We start from the raw sequence: 25580 nt of genomic DNA on the forward strand, positions 1-25580 counted from the left end.
AAAATGAGTTTTCTTGCCGTCGTCGTTAAGGGGGAATCACTGCAGTCGGTAAGTTAGTAACACGGTTGTTAAGTGAATCTGGCTTCTTCCCCCATTGACTTTGGTTGTGAGATAGTCGCAAAAGGGGATTGCGTGACCTTGGGGAACCCGGTAACGGTCATAAATACGAACCAGCTGCCAAGCATCTCCGTTTTGGTCACGTGATGATGGGGTTGCTGCAGAGGTTGTAACTGTGAAAAATGGTGGCATTTTTCAGTGCTCTTGTAACTACAAACGGTTCCTAAATGAACTGCCGTAAGTTGAGGACTACCTGTAACATTCTCCAGGCAGTTTAGACTTTAGAAAGTGACTTAGAAACATGGTTTCTTTTTTCATATTTATATAATTAATCCTTGACTTGCAACAGTTCATTTAGGAACGGTTCAAAATTCCCACAGCACTGGAAAAAAAAGTGAATTACGGCTGTTTTGTTACACACGACCGTTGCAGCATCTTCATGGTCACAAGAAATCAAAATTCAGATCCTTGGCTCACATTTATGACGGCTGCAGTGTCCCAGGGTCACGTGATCCGTTTTTGTGACCCTTCTGGCCAGCAAAGCTAATTTGGGGGGTGGGGGGGAATCCAGATTCATTTAAGAACCCTGTTGCCAACTTAACAAAGGCAATGATTCATTTAACAACTGTGGCAAGAAAAGTTGTCAATTGGGGCAAAACTCACAAATGTTTCACTTAGCAACATAAATGTTGGGTTAAGTTGTGGTCGTACCTTGAGGACTACCTGTATTTCTATACCTACCATATAATATATAGAGAGTATAGGTCTATCTATCAAGAGCCGAGGTGGCGCAGTGGTTAAATGCAGCACTGCAGGCTACTGCAGCTGACTGCAGTTCTGCAGTTCGGCTGTTCAAATCTCACTGGCTCAGGGTTGACTCAGCCTTCCATCCTTCCGAGGTGGGTAAAATGAGGAACCGGATTGTTGGGGGCAATATGCTGACTCTATAAACCGCTTAGAGAGGGCTGAAAGCCCTATGAAGCGGTATATAAGTCTAACTGCTATTGCTATTGCTATTGCTATTGCTATTATCTATCTATCTATCTATCTATCTATCTATCTATCTATCTATCTATCTATCTATCTATCTATCTATCTATCTACCTACCTACCTACCTACCTACCTACCTACCTACCTACCTACCTACCTACCTACCTACCTACCTACCTACCTATCTATTATCTATCTATCTGCCTCATCTGCCTGCCTGCCTGCCTGCCTGCCCGCCCACCCACCCACCCACCCACACACACACACACACAATTCTAAGTGTACACTAATCTTTCCTGTAACTTATCTCAGCAAATCCCAAAGCCAGAAGTTACTTTTTTTTTTCTCTCTCTCTTTCTCATGCACAAAAACTAGGAGCAGTTTCCAAGTAAGAAATCCAAGAAGGATTTTGGATTGTCTATGAGCACAGCTCCACTCACCTATGTAAAGTTTCCACCTTCCCCTCTCCCCCACTTTTTAAGGCTCCTAGGTGATTAAAACACAAGCTATTTGCTTGAAATTCATCCGAATGGACGCTTAAAGCAGCCACATCTTGTTTTTATTTCTCAATTGGAAATCTGAAAAAGAGAGTCAAGGAATGCTTTAATACTGGGGTCTCCAACCTTGGCAGCTTTGAGACTTGCCGACTTCCACTCCCAGAATTCCTCATCCCACCATGCTGGATGGGGAATTCTGGGAACTGAAGTCCACAAATCTTAAAAGTTGGCCAGTTTGGGGAGTCCTACTTTAACGAAGGGCAGAGAGGTGCTGCGTTCATGAGAAATCTGAAACCCTTTAAAATTATTTGCCAAGGGTGTCAATTTGTACTGGTAAAAGCAAATCTAGCAGAAAAGAACATACATAGATTTAATTTCTTGCATTACACATTTTTTTGGGGGTTTCCAATTAAACAGGCAATAAAGATACAGTAGCCTTGTTTATTACAACAAAGTTGTTTCCATGCCTTCTCCTCCCCGCCCCGCACAAATAAACTTTCAAACAAAATCAAAACCTATCGCTTTGCTACCAGAGATGCTAATAGGTACCAATATGATTATATTTTTAAAAAAATCATCTCTGTATAATCTCAGCAAATATGTTTTAGGGGCGAGAGTATCGTTCACAAGAGATTTTTTTTATAGTCAGTATTCGATGACTCATCAGTATGAATTTCCAAAAAACTTTAAACCACAAATAGTTCCTATTTGAGTCATTTTTTTTAAAAAGAAGAAGCTTTCAAATGAATTCAGAAGGGGGGTATTTGATTGTGGGGTTTTCCTACCAAGTGGCTGTGTGGGGCTTACAATACGTTGGCCTTGTGGGGGGAAGTGGATAGTAATCACAACCAGAAGGATTAGTTCTGCTTTATTGTAAATCTTTATTATTTATTATTTATTTATTATTATTTATTTATTATTATTTATTTATTTATTATTATTTATTTATTATTATTTATTTATTATTATGTATTACATATTACGTATTACATATTACATATTACGTATTACGTATTACGTATTACATATCATTTATCATTTATCATTTATCATTTATCATTTATCATTTATCATTTATCATTTATCATTTATCATTTATCATTTATCATTTATCATTTATCATTTATCATTTATCATTTATCATTTATCATTTATCATTTATCATTTATTTATTATTTGTTATTTATTTATTATTATTATTTATTTATTTATTTATTATGTATTTATTATGTATTTATTATTTATTATTTATTTATTTATTATTGTGAAAGCTTTAAGTTTAATGGAAGAGTCAATCAGCTTTAAAAAAAATCATTCTACCATGTTTACCCAGAGGGAGGGGAGGAGGGAGGAAGGAAGGAGAGAAAGAAAGAGAGATGGAGAAAAAGGAAGGAAGGAAGGAAGGAAGAAGAGAAAGAAAGAAGAAAGAAAGAAAGAAAGAAAGAAAGAAAGAGGGAGGGAGGAAGGAAAGGGATGGAGGGAAGAAAGGGAGGGACGGAGGGAGGGAGGAAGGCCGTCCAAAGATATTTCTTACAACCTCTTGACAGAGGAGAGAGACGGAAATCCAGAGACCTCAAACCCCATCTGTTTTGGGTGATTTGTGATTCAGTCTTATGGAGCCGTGGTGGGATTCAAATAATCTAACAATTGTTTCTCTGCTCTGATGACCAGCTGGGTGGGTGTGGCTCGGTGGTCATGTGACTGGGTGGGCATGGCCAACTCAACGTCACTCACATCGATGGGCGCTTCGCCTTAGCTGTTACAATGTAGTAAGGGTTAACCGGAGAGGCAGTTTCTGTAAGCAGGGCAACAAAGATCAGGCTAGGAACATCACCAGAATGTTTCCTTCCTGCCTTCCTTACAGGATTAGCCCTGTAAAGTGGGAAAAAACAAAAGGAGATTTCTTCCAACAACCAGTTCTCTGAATTACTTAGAAAGTTAACAACCGGTTCTCCCGAATAGGTGCGAACTGGCTGAATCCCACCACTGTTATGGAGGTATTGTTGGTAGCACATGCAGCCAATTTTAAGACAGGGATGTTAAACTCAAGGCCCCGGGGGCCGGATCTGGTCTGTCTCCCTATAAACAGCAGAGGACTGGCCTTTGGTGCCTCTGCCAGCAAAAATGGAGCTGAAGCTGGAAGGAAACTGCAGGAAACTGTCGCAACCTACAACGGAGCTTGGCTCTCCCAAGCTCTGTTTTCATTGGCAGAGGGTTGCAGGAAGCTTTTGCAGCCAAAAATGGAGCTCAGGAGCCCGTTTTCACTGGCAGAGCGCTCAGAGGTGCCCCCGACATGAGTGATATTAATCTGGCCATGTCCCCTGCCTTCCCCCCCCCAAGTCAAACACAACCCTGATGCGGCCCTCCATGAATTCAAGTTTGACACCCCTGCTTTGAGATTTGTCAGCTGTGTCCCATCTGCACAGCAACGTAATCCTTGACCGGCGTTAATTTGGGACAACTGTCTTAGCATGCTGTATGGATCCAGATGATTGAATTCATTTGCCGTCAGATCTGTTTTGCAAAGCAGCCAAGTAGGTTAAATCAGGAACCCCGTTAGAGATATTGGGTATCTCTAACCGTCGCCTGCATCTGTGGCAGCTTCCAACTTCCTACTTTGGCAGTTGGGCTGTACCCCCACAGGGCTGCCTCAGCCCCTTCGCAATCCGGGTGAAGTTATGACACACATACAAAGGGGTGAAACTCGCATCAGAGCAACAGAATGCTATTCCCGTCACTCTGCCCCTCCCTCCCACATCTCCAGGGACACCGCTGGGCAGGGACCATGACAAGAACATTCTCAAGAAGAGCGAAAGTCAAAATACCTAAATGTGTACGTATACGTGCACGTGCGTGTGTGTGTGTGTGTGTGTGTGCGGGCAGCTACTAAGACAACAGCCCAGTGTTTGTTGCTATAAATACTCCAACAATCTCGAGCAGATTTGATTTACCCCGTATCAGATCTTGCTGCGGAATTTATTGTGCTTGTTAGCGGGTAAATGGCCGCAATAAAATATATTGTTGTTATTGTCACGCCCAGATAGGAGTTCCAAGGAAAACATGGAGTGGCCGTGTGAATCAGATGACTATGACCCATTCTAGAATGGGGTGGAGGTGGGCGTGTGAGAACAGGGGAAGAAGGAAGCACTGGCACCAAAACCCAACGGAGGGCAAAGTTTTGAGGCAGCATCTCTTCCTAAATCTCAGCAAGGCAGTTGAATTGGGGCCACTGAATTTTTCAACCAGCCCTGTGGGTTGAGAGACTGGATGTGTCAGGGCTGTTTAAGTCTGGGCTGTTATGATTATACAGGTGGTCCTTGGCTTACAGCCACAATTGAGCCACAAATTTATGTGGCTAAATGAGACATTTGTTAAGTCTCTTCGCTCAGTGATTCAAGGCCCTCGGGGGAGGGCCTTCTCTGTAGCTGCTCCGGCCCTGTGGAACGATCTACCTATAGAGATCCGGACCCTTCCCACTCTAACCTGGCTATTCCGGCAGGCCTAGGGCTGTTGACTTCACGAACAAGGTCCAGCCCCACCTAGACAGAATGTATGGTGTGTTGTTTTTAAAATTGTTTCTCTTTTTTTATTTTTAACTTTTTAATTTTTATCTTGTTTCTGTAAGCCGCCCGGAGTCCTATGGGATTCGGCGGCATATAAATTTATTAAATTACTAAATTACTAAATTACTAAGATGCTGAGCTTGTTGATCAGAAAGGTCGGCAGTTCAGCAGCTCGAATCCCTAGCGCCACGTAACGGAGTGAGCTCCCGTGACTTGTCCCAGCTTCTGCCAACCTAGCAGTTCGAAATCACTTAAAAAAATGCAAGTAGAAAAAATAGGAAGCACCTTGGGTGGGAAGGGAACAGCGTTCCGTGCGCCTTCGGCATTGAGTCATGCCGGCCACATGACCACGGAGACGTCTTCGGACAGCGCTGGCTCTTCGGCTTTGAAATGGAGATGAGCACCGCCCTCTAGCATCAGGAACGACTAGCACGCATGTGGGAGGGGAACCTTGACCTATGACCATAATTGAGCTCCACATTTATGTGGCTGAGTGAGATGTAGGTTAAATGAATTTTGTTCCTTTGTGACTTTTAAGTGCCCCAGTTGTTCAGGGAATCACTGCAATAACCTGGGTGTTCAGGGAATCTGGTTTTCCCGTTGACTTCGCTTATCAGAAGGTGAGATAAGAGGACTTCAACCATCATAAACTTGAGTCCATGGCCAAGAGCTCGAATTTTGATCGGGTGACCATGAAGATACTGCAACGGTCAAAAATGGTCCCAAGTCTTTTTTCAGTGAACTGCCATAAGTAAGGACTGCCTTATTAATTCCCACAACGCTGTCGAACTATTTACTGTATTACATTCTTCCTCTCTTCCTTCCTATTACCTATCTCCTCCCCTTTATGACTGTAACCTTGTTGCTTGTATCTTTACAATTTATAGTATTTCATTTGTTTCCTAGTATGGTTTGATTGCTCATTAGTAACCTTGACGATCACTAAGTGTTGTATCTTTTTGTTCTTGATGAATGTATTCTATTTTTCTTTATGTACACTGAGAGCATCTGCACCAAAGGCAACTTCCTTGTGTGTCCAGTCCCACTTGGCCAATAACGGTTGGGTGAATCTAAGCCATTGGGCTAGATGGGTTAGTTGAGGCCCAATGCATAGAATATCCTACCCAAAGTGGGTTAAGTTCTAGAATGAATTAACGGGCGTGGAAAACTGTTTTACTTCAACGATCAGATTAAATGCACTGGACGAAGAGAATCTGTGATTCTAGGACTGGGAAGAATATCAGAGTCAGTGAAAATCTCCCAATCTTATTAGATCACTCCAGGTTAGGGGCTAACATTTGGTACTGCAATAGGTAGAACAATTCATCAGTGGAACAACTTGCCTCCAGAAGTTGTGAAGGCTCCAACACTGGAAGATTTTAAGAAGAGATTGGACAACTATTTGTCTGGAATGGGAAAGGGTTTCCTGCCTGAGCAGGGGGTTGGACTAGAAGACCTCCAAAGTCCCTTCCAACTATTCTATTCTATTCTATTCTATTCTACCCTACCCTACCCTACCCCTACCCCTACCCCTACCCCTATTCCTATTCCTATTCCTATTCCTATTCCTATTCCTATTCCTATTCCTATTCCTATTCCTATTCCTATTCCTATTCCTATTCCTATTCCTATTCCTATTCCTATTCCTATTCTATGTTTGATATCTGTTGATAGGCGCAGGAATTTTTTAAAGAGCTTTTAGGATCCTGGGCTTCTTCCTTTCATAAACTCTCACTTAAAAGGTAACAGCCGACTTTCCAAACAAGCCAGATATTCCATTTGGGGGTGGGGTGGGGTCTTGAAGCAGACATCAGGACGTCCATTACGCAGGAATGATTGCATCTGTGCCTTTCTCCTGCCGGACGTCTCCGAGATGCCTTCACACAAGCCGGCCTTTTCTGGTTTATCTCACTCCTTCCTGGATTTCTGACACGTGGAATGTCTCCCCAGATGCTGCCGGGATTAGTCACTTCAGAAGCGGCTAAAAGCTCCCAGCCACTTCTCTATCCTCCCCCTCCACTCCCCCCCCCCATCTCAGGCCAGGTCAGGCCAGGCTGGTCTGCAACTTCCAGTTCAAAAGAGATTTCCCTGAAATGGGTGTGCTCCCATCTTGTTGTTCAAGTGATAGCAAAAGGCCAGGAGTCAGCCATGTCCAGCTTCTGAACTGCCTAAGCTTCTCGTGTTATCTCTGAGGATTAAGCGGTCTGCCTCAAGGGTTTTTTTTTTTTTTTGGCCTCTGTCCTTCCGAGATGCTTTTCCATGGGGAGGATGACCAGGTGTGGACAGGATGACTCCATTTCAGGGTATCTTCAATGGAAAGCAAGCGCCTTCAATGGGATGGCCCCTTATACAATACTGCACCCAGTTTTGGTCACCACACTATAAAAAAGATGTTGAGGCTCTAGACCAGTGTTTCTCAACCTTGGCAACTTGAAGATGTCTGGACTTCAACTTGAAGATGTCTGGACTTCAGCGAATGCTGGCTGGGGAATTTTGGGAGTTGAAGTCCGGACATCTTCAAGTTGCCAAGGTTGAGAAACACTGCTCTAGACAGTGCAGAGAAGAGCAACCAAGAGGATTAAGGGACTGGAGGCAAAAACATATCACAAATGGTTGCAGGAACTGGGCCAGAGATGGCTTTCTACCAGTTTGCACCAGTTCAGGCGAACCGGAAGTGGTAATTTGCTCTTGGTTGCAGAACCGGCAGTGACCCAGCCTGGCCATGCCCCCAAACTGGTTCCCTGGTCACCACTGCTGTTTTTTTTTAGTAGTTTTTCATGTTCTTCACTTGTGCACAGAACAATTTACAGTGAAATGTGGACATGCACGAAGCGAACCAGTACCTCTGGATAGCTCAGAAGATACACAATGGAAAGTCCGCCATCTTGTTTATCGACTTGCTTATTAAATGTTTATGCCGCCCATTGCCAACTGTACAAAGAGTCTTTTATTCTTTGCCTTAGTCTGAACGATATTTGAAGAAAGGCGTGAGAGAAGCCATTTCCTTCTCAAAACTCACACGATAAAAAAATCCCCCAACTATTGCACTCTTTTATCTGGAGACCCTCAATCATTCTTCAACTTGTGCTCCTTCTAGGAGTGTTGGATCCTGGCCTATGTAGAGAAAAGACTTTGGAGAGCGGTAGTGCTAAGAAATTTGGGGAGCACGACTTGAGGAGCCGTGGAGTGCAGTATTCCAGGCAGTGCCGGATTTTCCTATAGGCTAACTAGGCTTCAGCCTAGGGCCTCAAGATCAAGAGGGGCCTACATTCAAATTGTTAGCAAAATCAAAATTACACTATTCTAAAAACAGTGAACACTAAAACACTGAACCGAAAATAAGGAGAAATTCTACGCATATGACTAATAAACAAACATAAACATGTATTGGTTAAGATCATTCCAGTGCCGCGGAAGTTGGGGAGCCCGCCCACGTTCCCAGCACCGGTGGTCGGGCGAGAGGCGCGGCCGCTCCCAGTAGCTGCCCCATCGACGCGGAGCCCATCAGTGGCCAGGCAGGTGAGGGCGAGGGGGCCGAGCCAGGCAGCTGAGCGCAGCAGGGGAGGCGGCTGGCCTCGCTGCCTTTGCCGCAGAGCAGAGCCACCCTCCGTCGGGAGGCCAGCTATATATATTGATATATATCACAGTAATGATGTATTTTATTGTGTCTCATGTAATTTACAAACTTAAAAATGGGAAGTGAAAGGGTCTCATAAGTGGAATAGCCTAGGGCCTCTTTTCATCTAAATCCGGCCCTGATTCCAGGCTAATTCTGCTGACTACCAGGGGTTCAATCCTGACCAGCTTAAGGTCGACTCAGCCTTCCATCCTTCCGAGGTTGGTAAAACGAGGATCCGGATTGTTGGGGAAAATAGGCAGACTCTGCAAACCGCTTAGCAGTTTGTAAAGAATTGTGGAGTGGTATGTACAGTAAGTCCAAGTGCTATTGCTGTTGAGGGCAGCTGATTCGAACTACCCTACCTGTAAAACTTATTATTTCTGGTTTTCATTTCACGTAGGATGTCTAAACCCTATCAATCATTGGGCAGGTCAACGATGAAAGGCAGAAATCGGAAGGCAAGACCATAAAAGCATTCTCCTAGTTCTGGGAGTGGCCTTCTAGAGGGGGAGAGTGGGGGAGAGTTGAACGGGGGAAGGGGTCCCCAGAAGGAAAGCCACACAAGCAGTTGAATGCCCACGTATCCTTTGCCAAATCCTGACCTGTAAGGAGATGTGGGGGAGCGAAGCCCATTTGACTGATGATCGCAATTGTTGTGGCTCCAGATGATGACTTGGGCGCCAAGCCAGCTCTCTCTTGCTTATCTTCCCGCCACTGCCACTCCAACTCTCAGGTGTGTGTGTGCAGGGTGGGGGGGAGGGCGTGGAAGTTAAAAAGGAGAGGAAAATCAAGGTGTTCCCTGGCTGGCTGGCTGGCAGGAATTCCCAAACATTCACATGACCACAAGAATGTCTGTTTGAACGTCTGCTTTTCTCTACTCAACCAAGGTGGACTAGATGCCTACAGGAACTCACTGGCTATTAGAAGCAAGCCTTTCTCTATGGACACAGAGCCCATCCGAAGGGCTGTCCAGGGGATGCCCAGGTGTGATTTATTTTGTTTTTATTTTCTAAAGGTCAACAGAGCATTGGTAAGGAAGTTGCTCTCTCCCAGAAGTACTTTCTGGGCCACAGGTAGCTTTCCTGCCCTCCTTCCCCTCCGGGGCCCAGGGGCTACACATCCCAGCTTTGCAAACACTTCTTATCTCTTGGTGAGAGACGCTGTGCAAACTCTTCATAACAAGTTTCCTTTCGGCTTTTCTACTCCCCTGCCAACCTTTCTCGACAAGCTGCCCATCAGCTTTTGACTCAATTATGGGAGTTTCCATGACATCAATTGAGTTCCAGGATACACTCAGCTTCAGTGCATTAAGAGCCTCACCTTTCATTGTCCAGTGGCCTGGAAACTCTTATTTGTTTTTTCTTTTTTTGGGGGGGGGAGAAGGACTCAGTTGCTTGACAGGGAGGAGATGATCCCGAACCTGGTTTTACAGATATTCCTCCATCAGAATGGAGCCCCCAATTTTAGTTAGAGGGCTGTTAAGTCAGCCTTGCCTCATTTGACAATCTTTCTTGCCCCGGCTGTTAAGTAGCAATAGCAATAGCAGTTAGACTTATATACCGCTTCATAGGGCTTTCAGCCCTCTCTAAGCGGTTTACAGAGTCAGCATATTGCCCCCAACAACAATCCGGGTCCTCATTTTACCCACCTCGGAAGGATGGAAGGCTGAGTCAACCCTGAGCCGGTGAGATTTGAACAGCCGAACTGCAGAACTGCAGTCAGCTGAAGTAGCCTGCAGTGCTGCATTTAACCACTGCGCCACCTCGGCTCATATAAAGTTCACTGCCATTGTTTAAGTTAGTTAGCACGGTTTATTAAGTGAATCTGGCTTTCCCATCGACTTGGCTTGTCAGAAAGTCGCAAGAGGAGATCGTATGATCCCCGGGACACTGCAACCGTCACAAGTACATGCCAGTTGCCAAGCATCTAAGCCACGGTGGTGCAGCGGTTAGAGTGTAGTACTGCAGGCTACTTCTGCTGACTGCCGGCTGCCTGCAATTTGGCAGTTCGAATCTCACCAGTTTCAAAGTGGACTCAGCCTTCTATCCTTCCAAGGTGGGTCAAATGAGGACTCAGATTGTTGGGGACAAGAGGCTGACTCTGTAAGTAGAGAGGGCTGCTTAGAGAGGGCTGTAAAACACTGTAAAGCGGTATATAAGTCTAGGTGATATTGCTATTGATGATCACACGAACATGGGCATGCTGCAATGATCATAAGTCATTTATTTTCAGTGCTGTTGTAACTTTGCAGATTTTTTAAAAATTATTTTTCCCTTCTACAACACCTTACAGTCATTACATCAACCTTGTTATGTCATCATACCTGTACATGTATATAATATTTCGCTTCTATGTTTACCCACCTTTATACACAGTTCTATATATATTTACAGTATATATATTGTTTTTTGGCTTAATTAATTTTATTCTTGTTTTGCAGCCATTTGTACCAATTGTTCCAAATTTCATAATATTCCGACGCTTCTTTATCTTTTAATTTCAGTGTTAATTTGTCCATCTCTGCACAATCCAAAGTTGTAACTTTGAATAGTCACTAAGATCAATGGTTGCAAGTTGAGGATTACCTATATTTCTGACCAGCTGATACAAGTCCAAATTCTGAGGCATCAGCCTGGCAAGCAACTCAACCAAGGACTGTGACTGTCAATCGAAGCAGGAATTCCTGCCTTCCAACTTGTTTCTCGGTGAAAATAGCATATTCTAGCCTCCACCTAGTCTTTGTGAAAAGGATGACCGCACACCTCCCATTATACACTGCTAAAATTGTACTTTGTATATTTATTTTGCTCTAGCCTGCTTTTTTGTTGGCGTCACAAACAGGGCCCATTAGTAAATGGACAGTTACGGACAGATTTTTTTTCTCCTCTCTTTTTTTTCTCACGACCGAAACTAAACATCAGAATATTTTTTGGCTGGAATGGTGCCTTTGCCATGAAATTTCCAAGGTGCCTCAGACAAGCCGTGGGCTTAAAACGTTTATATTTTTCCAGCCCGCAGCTTTCGGATCTGGGAATAATTTAGAAAGTTTGGGAGGGAAATGTAGGTAGCTCTCCTAGGAGAAGGATGGGGGTTGTAACGTTCAGAGGGTATTTGGGCCAGAAATTCGGAGGGCCCTAAGCCCAAGCCTTCTACCGATTTTATTGTCAGGTACAGATAGAGATTAACGGAGATGGAAGGGACCTTGTAGGCCATCTAGTCCAGTGGTCATTTTGGTGGTCCACAGAAATTTTTTTTTTGCATTTTTTATATTGCACTAAATCAGGGGTCCTCAAACTACGGCCCCTGGGATGAATGCGTGCAATGAACGTTTGTGTTGCTGCAGAGAGTCTCCCCCTTCGGGGTCTTTTTGTGGGGGTCGGAGGGGGGGAGAAATCCCGACTTAAAGTCTGTTTCAGTGTGGGCCTTTGGGAGAAGGCTGGAGGGAACCGCTGCTGGTGGCAAAGAGCCGGAGGGCCTCGTTCCAGTGGGACTGAATCATGGACTGGAACTGGCTGACCATCTCAGCCTGCTGAGTCTCCAGGTGCCGGCACCTGGCCTTGCACTCCTGCAGGTCTCCCCTCTGCTTGGAAAGCCTATGCTCCTAGTTCTCAGTGAGGTGCTTCTGCTGAACCTCCTTCTGGGCTAGATCCAATTTGAACTGAGCTGTTTTGCCAACTCTTTCTTAGCTCCAACAACTGCTTCCTGTTGGGGTCCTAAGGAGCCCGGGTGGGGAGGCAAGGAGTGGCTGGGAGGGGAGGGGTGAGTAGATGCTGGTGAGGTGCCCCTTGATGTGAGCGACATCGAGTTGACCACACCCATATCCACCCAGTCATATGACCACTTAGCCACACCCATCCAGCCGACCATTAGGCAGACCATATTAGTGATCCGCGGGATTTAAAATTATGAATTAGTGGTCCCTGAGATATGAAAGGTTGGGAACCCCTGATCTAGTCCAACCCCCCCCCCCCAAGTAGACCCTACTCCATTTTGGACAGATGGCAGTCCAGTCTCTTCTTGAAAGCTTCCAAAGAGGGAGCAACGTTCTTGCCCTACCTTCATGTGCTATGGAGCACTGTTCCCTCTAAGGTGCGCGGCTGCGTGGCCGCGCACATGGCAAGAAAACACCGTGCAGGACTTTTCAACTCCCGGGCAGTGATTTCTACTGCCACAGGCTCCGGAAGCTGGGGAGGAATAGATTAGGCCTCCTCCGAGGAATAGATTAGGCCTCCTCCGAGTCCCATTAGGCCTCTTCCGAGTCCCATCTGCCAGTCAATGTCGACTGGCAACCACGCGGAGGAGAGCCTTCTCGGTGGCAGCTCCGACCCTCTGGAACGATCTCCCCATGGAGATTTGTACCCTCACCACCCTCCAGACCTTCCGCACAGCCCTCAAAATCTGGCTATCCCGTCAGGCCTGGGGCTAAAGACTGTAACCCACCCGAATGGTATGAATGCTGTGTTTTTTAATGACGTACTGTCCTACGTGTTAAATGTTTGTTTCCCCCCCCCTTTTTTTGAGTTGTAAGCCGCCCTGAGTCCCCCCAGGGAAAAGGGCGGCATATAAATAAACTTCTAAGTCTAAAAAAAAAGTCTAAGTCTAAGGAAGTCCTTTGCAGGCGCTGGCCAACTGGCCCTGGACTTGTTTTGATGAGCACGGGGCGACTGATGGTAATTGTGAAGCCCCAAAGCCCCCGCCACCACCGGACTAACTGCTGCTGCCTCCTCCTCCTCTAACAGCACCGCCGGATTTGCTGCCCGGCGCTGCGGCTTTGAGGAGCCTTGAGGCTACGGGAGCCATTAGGAAGGCAGCGGAGGGGCGGGAGCAGGAAAAGCACGGCGGCGGAGGAGGGGGCAGGGGTAACGTGGTGCTCCTGATGATGGTGGAATGATCATCAATCCATTATTTTTCAAGGTGCCACAACACTCTTGGGTTTTTGTTTTTCAAATATTTTTTAATCATGCAGGGGTTACCATACGCCACGCCCCATCTCTCAGGAGGAAACAAAATTTCACCACAGCTACGTTCAAGCTTTCGAGTTCTTCAGAATTCTTCATCAAGGAAAGAAGATACTAAAAAAATAATACTGACAAATTCCGGAGAATGCGAGTGGTTTTATATTCATGTATGTCATTTTGACTGGCTCAGATAAAAAACACTGGCCCATAATGACCTTTGGATTTGGTCTACTCCCATAGCTATTGCTTTATCTCTTTAAAGGCCATCACCACTGCTTTGAAGAGTGCATAAAAAAAAATCACGGTCTCCCCGTTCTTTCACCTTTATTCTCTCCTTCATACTCCTCGGTGGAACATCTGTGAAAAAAATTCAGGTGCTCAGGCATGAAAATGTGCCGCTCAAACACTATACTTTTCTGCTCACGCTGAAAAAAAATTAGAGGGAACATTGCTATGGAGAATAGATGGACTCCCTCTTTCTAGAATCTCAGTATCTATCTCTATCTCCATCTCCATCTCCATCTCCATCTCCATCTCCATCTCCATCTCCATCTCCATCCATCCATCCATCCATCCATCCATCCACCCACCCACCCACCCACCCACCCACCTACCTACCTACCTACCTACCTACCTACCTACCTACCTATCATCCATCTATCCATCCATCCATCCATCCACCCACCCACCCACCCACCCACCCACCCACCTACCTAACCTACCTACCTACCTACCTACCTACCTATCATCCATCCATCCATCCATCCATCCATCCATCCATCCATCCATCCATCCATCCATCTATCTATCTATCTATCTATCATCTATCTATCTATCTTTCTATCTCTATAATCTCTATCTATCTATCTATCTATCTATCTATCTATCTATCTATCTATCTATCTATCTATCATCTATCTATCTATCATCTATATCTATATATATATCTCTCTCTATCTATATCATCTATATCTATATCTATATCTATATCTATATCTATATCTATATCTATATCTATATCTATATCTATATCTATATCTATATCTATATCTATATCTATATCTATATCTATATCTATATCTATATCTATATCTATAATCTATCTATCTATCTATCTATCTATCTATCTATCTATCTATCTATCTATCTATCTATCTATCTATCGGTGGGCAAAGGATAATTGACGCGCAAAATATAGCCTCTCATTATCAAGACAACCCCTGCCTTCTCGAGGTGCCCACCGTTTTCCAACAGAAGGGGCTCTGTCGACTCTTGGGCCCGGCGAGCTCAAGTAGTACTCAGCCTAGAATCATGGATCCCGTTGATTCGGGATGCATGCGACTCTACAGCGAAGGGATTGGCGATGCCGTACCGACGCTAAAGACTTAAGTCAAGTAAGTCAAGTATCTATCTATCTATCTATCTATCTATCTATCTATCTATCTATCTATCTATCTATCTATCTATCATCTATCTATCTATCTATCTATCTATCTATCTATCTATCTATCATCTATCTCTATCGATCTCTCTCTCTCTCTCTCTCTCTCTATCTATCTATCTATCTCTATCTCTCTATCTCTATCTCTATCTATCTCTATCTCTATCATCTCTATCATCTCTATCATCTCTATCTCTATCTCTATCTCTATCTCTATCTCTATCTCTATCTCTATCTCTATCTCTATCTCTATCTCTATCTCTATCTCTCTCTCTCTCTATCTCTATCTCTATCTCTATCTCTATCTCTATCTCTATCTCTATCTCTATCTATGTTTATCTATCTATTGTGGTGATCCAAACTGAACGCAATATTCCAAGTGTGATTCCTTGGCTTGTCTGATGGGACTTCGGAAGAGACATTACGTAGATGTCCCACTTCTGTTTCCAAGAAACATTGCAAAAAAAAAAAGAAAAAAAAAGGCAACCCTGTTTAAAGGAAGCCAAAGAAAATCACCAATGCACTGATGACCTTTCTTAAGTTTCCTGCCTAAGCAGGGGGTTGGACTAGAAGACCTCCAAGGTCTCTTCCAACTCTGTTATTCTCTTCTAGTTCATGCAACATCTATAAGAAACCCACCAAGCTCACCAAGGTACACCCTCCCCCACCCCCTCAAAACTATGCTTTTTATGGAATCTGCTGTGTCTCTGTGCAGGAGAGGAGATTTAAAAAAGATTTTAAAAAGAAAGCAAAACACACAGCACGAATAAGGAAACCGCAAATGTTGAGATCGAGCAGGAGATTGAAGACGGGAAGAAGCACACGCCCTTCAACAATACGTATTCCCCTTCCAGCTCGATAGCTATTTTCATAGAGGGATGTTTTAATGCAGCCAAAATGATAACCTTCTCATTGCTGTTTAGAAAGCTGGATTCCCTGAGCTCATCTAGGAATGGTGGGAGGCCATAATTAGCAGAATAACAGAGTTGGAAGGGACCTTGGAGGCCTTATAGTCCAACCCCCTGCTTAGGAGGAAACCCTACACCACTTCAGACAAATGGTTATCCAACCTCTTCTTTAAAATGCCCAGTGTTGGAGCATTCACAACAATTGTTCCACTGATTAATTGTTCTAACTGTCAGGAAATTTCTCCTTCTAAGTTGCTTCTCTCCTTGATTAGTTCCCACCCATTCAGTGGTGGAATTCAAACATTTTGGTTGCTGGTTCTGTGGGCATGGCTTGGTGGACGTGGCAGGGGTGGGGTACTGTAAAATCTCCATTCCCACCCCACTCCAGGGAAAGGTTACTGCAAAATCCCCATTTCTTCCCAATCAGCTGGGACTCAGGAGGTAGAGAATAGATGGGGGTAGGGCCAGCCAGAGGTCGTATTTACCGTTTCTCCGAACTACTCAAATTTTCTATTACCGGTTCTCCAAAACTGGTCAGAACCTGTTGAATACCACCTCTGCACCCATTGCTTCTTGTCCTGCCCTCAGGTTCTTTGGAGAATAGCTTGACTCCCTCTTCTTTGAGGCAGTCCCTGAGATATTGGGACACTGCTATCATGTCTCCCCTGGTCCTTCTTTTCATTAAACTTGACATACCCAGTTCTAGCAACCGTTCTTCACATGTTTGAGCCTCCAGTCCACTAATTCTCTTGGTTGCTCTTCTCTGCCCTCTTTCCAGAGTCTCCACATCTTTTTTGGTAACCAAAATTGGATGCAGTATTCCAAGTGTGGCCTTTCAAAGTGGTATTAACACTTCACGTGATCTTGATTCTATCCCTCCATTTAAGCAGCCTAGAACTGTGTTGGCTGGTTTGCGGGAGAGAGCTTTGATTTGCCAAAAACCAAGGTTTTTGCATCACCTCAAAACTCCCTGGTTGAGACTGTACTTAGAAGCCACTTCCATGCTCCTGGAATCTGCTTGCAGGGATAGAAGGGGGGACACACAGATAAAATGCAATTAAACAAACAAACAAACAAATGAGGCAGTGCAGAAGCAGGAATAGAAGGAAGAGCTTTCTGAGCCTTCATTGAAGGAGATTTCCCCCTCCTCTCCTTGGAAAAGTGCCCAACTCATTTGGCGGTAGATTTCCAGATACACATTCTGGCATCCCACTGAGAGTGTTATTTTTAAACTAGCAGGATAGGTCTCTGATCCCTCTTTCCGCCCCCCCCCCCCAAAAAAAAAAGGGCTTCTGGGCTAAAATCAAACAAAGGTGGAAATGTAAGATAATTGACTTTGCAATTTTTTCCCCCAGCTTAAGTCTATTGAGACTTCTGCAAATGTTCTCCAATTACACCGCTTGTGGATGTCATCACAGTTTTTTCAACCTCAGCGGCACTCCGGGGCTAATATTTAAGGATGACGTATTTTCTAGCCTTTCTTTTGAATTAGATCTATCTTGTTTCATCTCCCACAACAGAGGCACGATTTTCATTTCCTAGCAAGGTGCTGTAAGCCCTGGAAGATAGACCAGTGGTGGGTTTCAAATTTTTTTAGAACCTCTGTTGTAGGTGTGGCCTGCTTTGTGGGAGTGGCTTGCTGGGCATGTGACCGGATGGGAGTGGCTTGGCAGTCATGTGACTGGGAGGGCATGGCCAACTTGTAAAATGCAGTGAAACTCACTTAACAATGCTCTTGCTTAGCAACCAAAATGTTGGCTCAGGAACGCTGGCATTGAAGTGTTCAAGTCTTAAAGCTGTCAAGTTACAAGACCCTTGCACCCCTAACCCTTTAGGAAAAAAACAACCCAGGGGTGTTCAAACTTGACAGCTTTAAGACTTGTGGACTTCAACTCCCAGAATTCCTCCTCCAGTCATGTTGGCTCAGGAACTCTGGCATTGAAGTGTGCAAGTCTTAAAGCTGTCAAGTTACAAGACCCTTGCACCCCTAACCCTTTAGGAAAAACAACAACCCAGGGGTGTTCAAACTTGACAGCTTTAAGACTTGTGGACTTCAACTCCCAGAATTCCTCCTCCAGTCATGTTGGCTCAGGAACTCTGGCATTGAAGTGTGAAAGTCTTAAAGCTGTCAAGTTACAAGACCCTTGCACCCCTAACCCTTTAGGAAAAAAAAAACCCCAGGGGTGTTCAAACTTGACAGCTTTAAGACTTGTGGACTTCAACTCCCAGAATTCCTCCTCCAGTCATGTTGGCTCAGGAACTCTGGCACTGAAGTGTGCAAGTCTTAAAGCTGTCAAGTTACAAGACCCTTGGATCCCTAACCTTTTATAAAAAAAAACAACCCAGGGGTGTTCAAACTTGACAGCTTTAAGACTTGTGGACTTCAACTCCCAGAATTCCTCCTCCAGTCATGTTGGCTCAGGAACTCTGGCATTGAAGTGTGAAAGTCTTAAAGCTGTCAAGTTACAAGACCCTTGGATCCCTAACCTTTTATAAAAAAAAACAACCCAGGGGTGTTCAAACTTGACAGCTTTAAGACTTGTGGACTTCAACTCCCAGAATTCCTCCTCCAGTCATGTTGGCTCAGGAACTCTGGCATTGAAGTGTGCAAGTCTTAAAGCTGTCAAGTTACAAGACCCTTGGATCCCTAACCTTTTATAAAAAAAAACAACCCAGGGGTGTTCAAACTTGACAGCTTTAAGACTTGAGGACTTCAACTCCCAGAATTCCTCCTCTCGCTCTTCATCTTGATGATGTGCGGATAGGCAGGGGGAGGGAGCCGGAACCGGTTCTAAACGGCACTGTAGATTTGTGGAACCTCTTCTATAGAAAAGGTTAGAACTGGCAGGAACCCACCCCTGAGGTAGACCCAACAAGCTAACATTACTTTTATTGTAAGATTATAGGAACAGAATTGTGCGTGTCTGGGTGGGCTTCCTCCTTTCCTCCCTTCGTTTGAGAATTAGAGAGTCCTGCCTGAGACACTTTCCCAAATTACATTTCTGCCCCCGACTTAAATTTCTGTTATTTGAGTGTTAGTTTGGTTGTGGCTCGTTTTCCTGTTCTTCCTTCTTGTGCCTTTGTAGACACTCTGTTGCCTTCAACACAAGATGCCTCTCCAAGCCTCTCCCCTTCATTCAATTACATGAAACGATCTTGAAGGTGCTTTTTCAAAAGGCAACTGGACTTTGTTGAATGTCTTTGAAGATGCTTCGCGTCTCAACCGAGAAGCTTCCTAAGGCAGGACAAGGAGCAATGGATGGAAACTAATGAAGGAGGGAAGCAACATAGAACTAAGGAGAAATTTCCTGACAGGGAGAACAGTGAATGTCTTGCTTCCAGAAGTTGTGGCTGCTCCATTACTGGACATTATTAAGAATAGTTTGGTCAGAGGGAAAAAAAAAATATGATAAAGACTTTAATTTTTTTTTTAAGCTTGGAAACTTTATATGAACTTTTTGCTGCAAGAATTTAAAAAAAGGGAATTGATGATTACAGGATTTAGGGATTAAAAATAAGACAAAGTGTTTGAGGGAAAGTTTCAGATGACAATTAGAAAGGAGGGTGGAAGACACCTTTGTACACTTTTCAAATGTATTTCCTCTATCACTCTCTTTTTTTTAACCATTGTCCTTGTTTGTTTTGCATATTTTATTACATTGAAAATGTCTAATAAAATATAATAAAGGGAATGCCTATTTAATTGTACATGTGTTAACAGCGGCCAGAATTGTGTTTGCACAACAGTGGAAAAATGAAGAGATCCCTACAGATGAAAATGTAATAAAAAAAATTAGAGTGTGCCAAAATGGATAGATTAATACTTAAAATTAAAGAGAAGGAAGAAACTGAATACTTTTAAACATGGGATTTGTTTTATCAATGACTAAGTAACAGAAACAGAAGTTAGGAATTTAAAAGCATAAAAGCATGACTAATTAGATAAAGAAAGTTCACAAAAGCGGATAAGTAAACATTATTGTTATTATGTAATCCTTATTAATGTTATATTAGTTATTATTATTTCTCAAAATCAATAGTACCCAGACAACACTGTTTATGTAGAGATTGATTTTTTATGTTTAATAAAATAAAATAAATAAATAAATAAATGTCTAATAAAAAAAGAAAATGTTTTCTACAGTTGCTCTGCTATTAACCTAGAGCAAAACTACTTTTAAACTTGTATTTTTATGCTTAGGCATATCCACCTGTGCAAATTTGTCTCCGCTTTAATCCTTTTTTTAAACAAACAAAAATATTTCTTTCTCCTGCATGATTGGCCATCCTAACCTTGCCATGTTTTCTATTCTCTGTTTCCAATGACAGGCCCATCCTCCGTAAAAGTTGACGATTCTCAGATTAAAAACCTCTCCCTAAATCCCAGCACTAAATTGTTTACTCTCCTACAATAACCTTTTCTTCCCAGCTTCCTTGCTTTCGTGGCTGAACTAACCTTTCATCTAAATCAACTTTCCTGCTGCTTGCAAATCACTGCAGCTCCGTCTAGCTGCTTCTTTCATGGACCAGATCAACTCATTGTCTCATTGTCCTGGAGATCCTTTAAGACAGTCAATAGCCAGCATCGGATTTCTCCTTTAATCTTCCTCAATGCTTCATCCCCTCTTAATCCCCTTTGAAACTCTTGCTCTCTGGATCCAATCCCAACCCAACATCCTGTCTGAATTTGTGGTGGTTGGGGCTGTGGGTACTTTTGCAATCGGTTGGAGTGGGAATTTTAACTTCACACATTCCGGTTTATCTACGGTAAAAACATCTCTGACTTCACCCACTCAAGATAAGATCTGGCACACTATTTTTTTTTCCTCCTGGGGAAGAACCTAATCTTTTTTTTTTGTTTTGTTTTTTTGTGAAGAGGTAGTTAATTGATTAATTGTCTTATCAGATGCAGGTAAACAGTTTTTGAGTAGCGTGTCATAGGACCACCCACTCAAAAATCAACAGAGGCTAGGATAAAGAAGTAATCAGAGTCCCTTTTAAAAAAACAACCAACATCCATTTAAACATCCGTTTAATATTTGTTCAAATGAATTAAATGGAGTGAGTGCCATTCTTCGGTTACTTGATAACTTTTCTTTCTGGTCACTTGAAAACTACAACTTGAGAGCAAACTTTGGAAAGGATCTGGAGACAGACCCAATATTATTATTGTTGTTGTTGTTGTTGTTGTTGTTGTTGTTGTTTGGGGGGAGTGTATTGCTAATCCTGGTGGTTTAAATGCATTCCCATTTGCAAATCAGTCTCAAGGTTCCGCTGTAGAACCTGGAATGAATGCATCACAATTGATGATGATGATGATAATGAATGAATGAATCATAATCAAAAAATAATTTTTCTTTGCAGATGATGGCTTGTATTTTTCACACCATAGACGTGCTCCAGTTGGTGTGTTGTGGAAAAATCAGTTCTGGTGCTAATTGGGAACTTTCCTTTCTTGTGCTTAGCAGGGAAGGGGTGTGCGTGCATGTATGGGCCTCTTAAGATGTCATTCAATCACAGCTTCCAGCATTCCTTGCTTCTGTTTGTGGTGGGGAGGGGTAGTATTTCCAAGAGATCCGGTAACCTCCCCTAGCCTGTTTTAAGTAGTGGGACAAACACACACACACACACACACACACACACACACAACCACACACGTTATTGGTATACACCCAATAAGTTGCTTTGTCAAGAGGCAACTGGACTTTCTGGTTTTTTCCTTTAAGGAGGTTTGGCTTCTTATCTAAGAAGCTTCTTCAGCTCATTAGTATAAGCATTATAAGCCTTTGGGATTTGATCAGATTGTGGCTGGGCCCTCTGTACGTTTAAGATTTGCATTTTATCTACAGCTTTTTTTCAAGTTGCAAGCTTGGACCATCTTTTTTGAATGCGGTTTCTTCCGTTGTTCAGTTGTCTGAGAATGTCCATTGTTGCCTTAGTAGTATAGATTTGTCAACTAAGAATAAGAACGTCATTGGTTCTATAAATCAGAGAAGGGCGGGCAAGGATAGTTGATGCGCAAAATATACATTGCAACGCTTATTGCAAAGCCTCTCAACTATCAAACGACAACCCGGCCTTCACGTGGTGCCCCCCGTTCCCACCAATTGGGCTCTGTCGACCCTTGGGACTGGCGTCCCCTTGGGTATATCCAGCCGAAACAGCTTCCATGGATCGCCAAATAATAGCGACTGGCTGCACCACCTGACAGCCCTGGCCCAGGACCGAAAACAGTGGCGTCAAATTTCCATGGAAGTCGCCTATACCCACGATGGGTGAAGAGGCGTCAAGTACAAAGTACAAGTACAAGTATAAATCAGAGAGATGTTTATCCCTCTGTATGCCAGAACTGAAGGTGAAGATAAAATTGGAATTATTGCACATATTTTTGAGGGAAGGAATGCTAAGTTAAACTGTTCGAACTCATTATGAATTGATACAACCACCACATTAAAATCTGGAATGTTTATACGGCGTATACCATTGACGGCGAACTTTTTTGGCTCGTGTGCCAAAAGCAGCGGGAGTGCAGGGGGTTCATGCACAGGCGTGCCACACCCATAATGCTATGCGCATGACCACAGCACACATGCGCGCACGACCAGCGCTACCCACCCCATTTTTGGCATGCTATATTCGACCTCCCCAGGCTCCAGAGGCTTTATAAGAGCCTGGGGAGGGTGAAAACAGCCTCCCCCAGTCTCCCTGGAGGCCCCTGGGAGGCTTCAGGAACTTCCCTGAAGGCTTCGGAGCGCAAAAAACTGGCCCTACGGGCAAACCAGAAGTTCAGGAACAGAGTCCCTGAAGACTCCAGAGGGCAAAAAACAACCCTACAACCCTCATAGGGCCGCTTTTAGTTCTCCGGAGCCTTCAGGGGCTCCGTTCCTGAACTTCTGGTTTGCCCGTAGGTTTCCTGCTGTATTGGGTTTTACCCCCAATGGGATTTTCCCATGTATTTTACAAGGAAACATGGATAAGGCAGGCAGGAAAGGTCAGCACCCTCCTAAGCATACCGACCCACTCCGAATCCGTTGGCAATGTCCATTGTTCTGTATGGGTTCATGGGGCGCTAATCCTAATCCTAAATTGGATTTATCTATCTATCTATCTATCTATCTATCTATCTATCTATCTATCTATCTATCTATCTATCTATCTATCTATCATCTATCTATCATCTATCTATTTATTTATTTATTAGACTTCTATACCGCTTAATAGGGCTTTCAGCCCTCTCTAAGTGGTTTACAAATTTTTTTTTAGCAAATCGAGTCAGCAACTTGCCCCCAACAGTCAGGGTCCTCATTTCACCCACCTCAGAAGGATGGAAGGCTGAGTCGACCTTGAGCCGGTGAGATTTGAACCGCTGAACTGCAGATTACAGTCAGCTGAAGTGGCCTGTAGTACTGCACCCTAACCACAGCGCCACCTCGGCTCTTTTCCCACCAATGGGATTTTCCCATGTATTTTACCAGGAAACGTGGATAAGGCAGGCAGGAAAAGTCTTCAGCCTCCTAAGAATACCAAAGCGCTCCGAATCCACTGGTGATGTCCATTTTGCTGTGCGAGGTCATGGGGAGCTAACCCTAACCCTAAGTGGGCTTTCCCCCCAATGGGACTTTACCAGGAAATGTACATAAGTCCAGCTCAAAAGGTATGAATCCCCCGAAGCATACCGATGGGCTCCAAATCCATTGGCGATGTCCATTTTCCAATCAAACTTCATCTTGAGCTAACCTTAACCTTAAATGCGATTGGCCCTCAGTGGGATTTTCCCATGTATTTTCAGGCCACGTAGATAAATCATTGGTCAAAAAGTTAGTGCTTAGAGTTGCCGTGAGCGAGCCCGCGGCTGTATAAATTCTCAAAAATATATAAATGTATTTTGTAAGTAAAGTGGCAGAGCAGAAACTGCAGATGTCCCTTGGAAAGCATTTGTGAGTGGGGAAGGCTTAGATGATAAGAAAAGAGTATCAGGATTTCCGTTGAAATGGTTGCTGGAGTGTTTTCCACAAATGTTAGCATGCCAAAGCTAGACATTTATTAACAGCATCCCAGAGTATGGGAGATAAACCGATGAGTGGACAGGGGGTAACCCAGGTGTCGTTATCTCCTTTAAAAAAAGATACAGAAACATCTTCCGAAATACGTGTGTGAAAATGCATGGAAGGGTTATCCATTCTCCCACTTCGACCGTGTCACTTGAAATAAAACTTTGACGATCAGAGTTGGAAAATGTCTGGCCTGCTAGAAAGCGCTCTCTCTCTCTCTCTCTCTCTCTCTCTCTCTCTCTCTCTCTCTCTCTCTCCCTCCCTCCCTCCCTCCCTCCCTCCCTCCCTCTTTCTCTCTCTCTCACACACACACACTTACATACCCTATTTTTCAGAGTATACGTTGCTCCGAAGTATAAGACGCAGCCAGATTTTGGGGAGGAAAACAAGGGAAAAATATCTGCCTCTGCCTCCCAGCCATTTGCCTCCTGGCAACAAACAGTACAGACAATACACACTGTTTGTAGTGTTATATTTCAGACTACACTTGTGCAGATGCTGTTAAAATTGATGTGCTTTCTAGAAGCACAGTTGCTCTCTGCTATTTAAAAGAACAGCACTTTTTTAAAACAATAGCACTGGCCCTCTTCAGATCAAGCATTTATTTTAAAAAAGCTTCTTCATTTTGTTAAGCTGCCTAGAACAATAATAAAGCAGTCTTTAAGAAATAAGTCCAATAATTTGAATCTTCTATAGGCATTTATAGTTGTTGACTTACCTCCTTGCAGCAAACCGCCTGATTAGCACAAGAAAAAAAAACTCCGCCTCACTGCAATTTGCCACATGGAGCAAACAGCAAGTTTCACTTTCAATTTCTCCAGATCATCAGCTGTTTCAGCTGCAGGGATTGCTATAGTTTATTGAAGCCTCTACAAGCCCTTTTGCTGCCAAGAAATAAATTGCTAGGAGGCAGAGGCCAAAGGGTGGGAACTGGTAGGTGGGTAGGGGTACATTCAGTGTATAAGAAGAACCCAAATTTTCACCCTTTTTTAAGGGGGGGGGAGGTGCATCTTATACTCTGAAAAATACTCTCTCTCTCTCTCTCTCTCCCTCCCTCCCTCCCTCCCCCCCTCTCTCTCTTTGTGTGTGTGTGTCTCTGTGTGTGTGTCTGTGTGTCTGTGTCTCTCTCTCTGTGTGTGTGTCTGTTCCAGAGAGTCCCCAAGGCTTGATTCATTTTTGAAAAAAAGAAATTCAGAGAAGTATTTCTGGAACTGAAGTAGCACCTGGATAAAGGATTCAACCTATCCGATTCAATCAGAATGGAGCTGGATGGAAGGCACCTTGGAGGTCTTCTAGTCCAACCCCCTGCTCAAGCAGGAGACCCTATATTGTTCCAGATAAGTGACTGTCTAGTCTCTTCTTAAAAACCTCCAGTGATGAAGCACTTTACAGGTGAGCAGAGTCGGAAGGGACCTTGTAGGTCATCTAGTCCAACCCCCCATGACCCTACACCATTTCTGACAAATGGCAGCCCAATTTCCCCTTGGAAGCCTCC

This window comes from Thamnophis elegans, chromosome 12 (assembly GCF_009769535.1).
Source record: "Thamnophis elegans isolate rThaEle1 chromosome 12, rThaEle1.pri, whole genome shotgun sequence".
NCBI classification, from domain to species: Eukaryota; Metazoa; Chordata; class Lepidosauria; order Squamata; family Colubridae; genus Thamnophis; species Thamnophis elegans.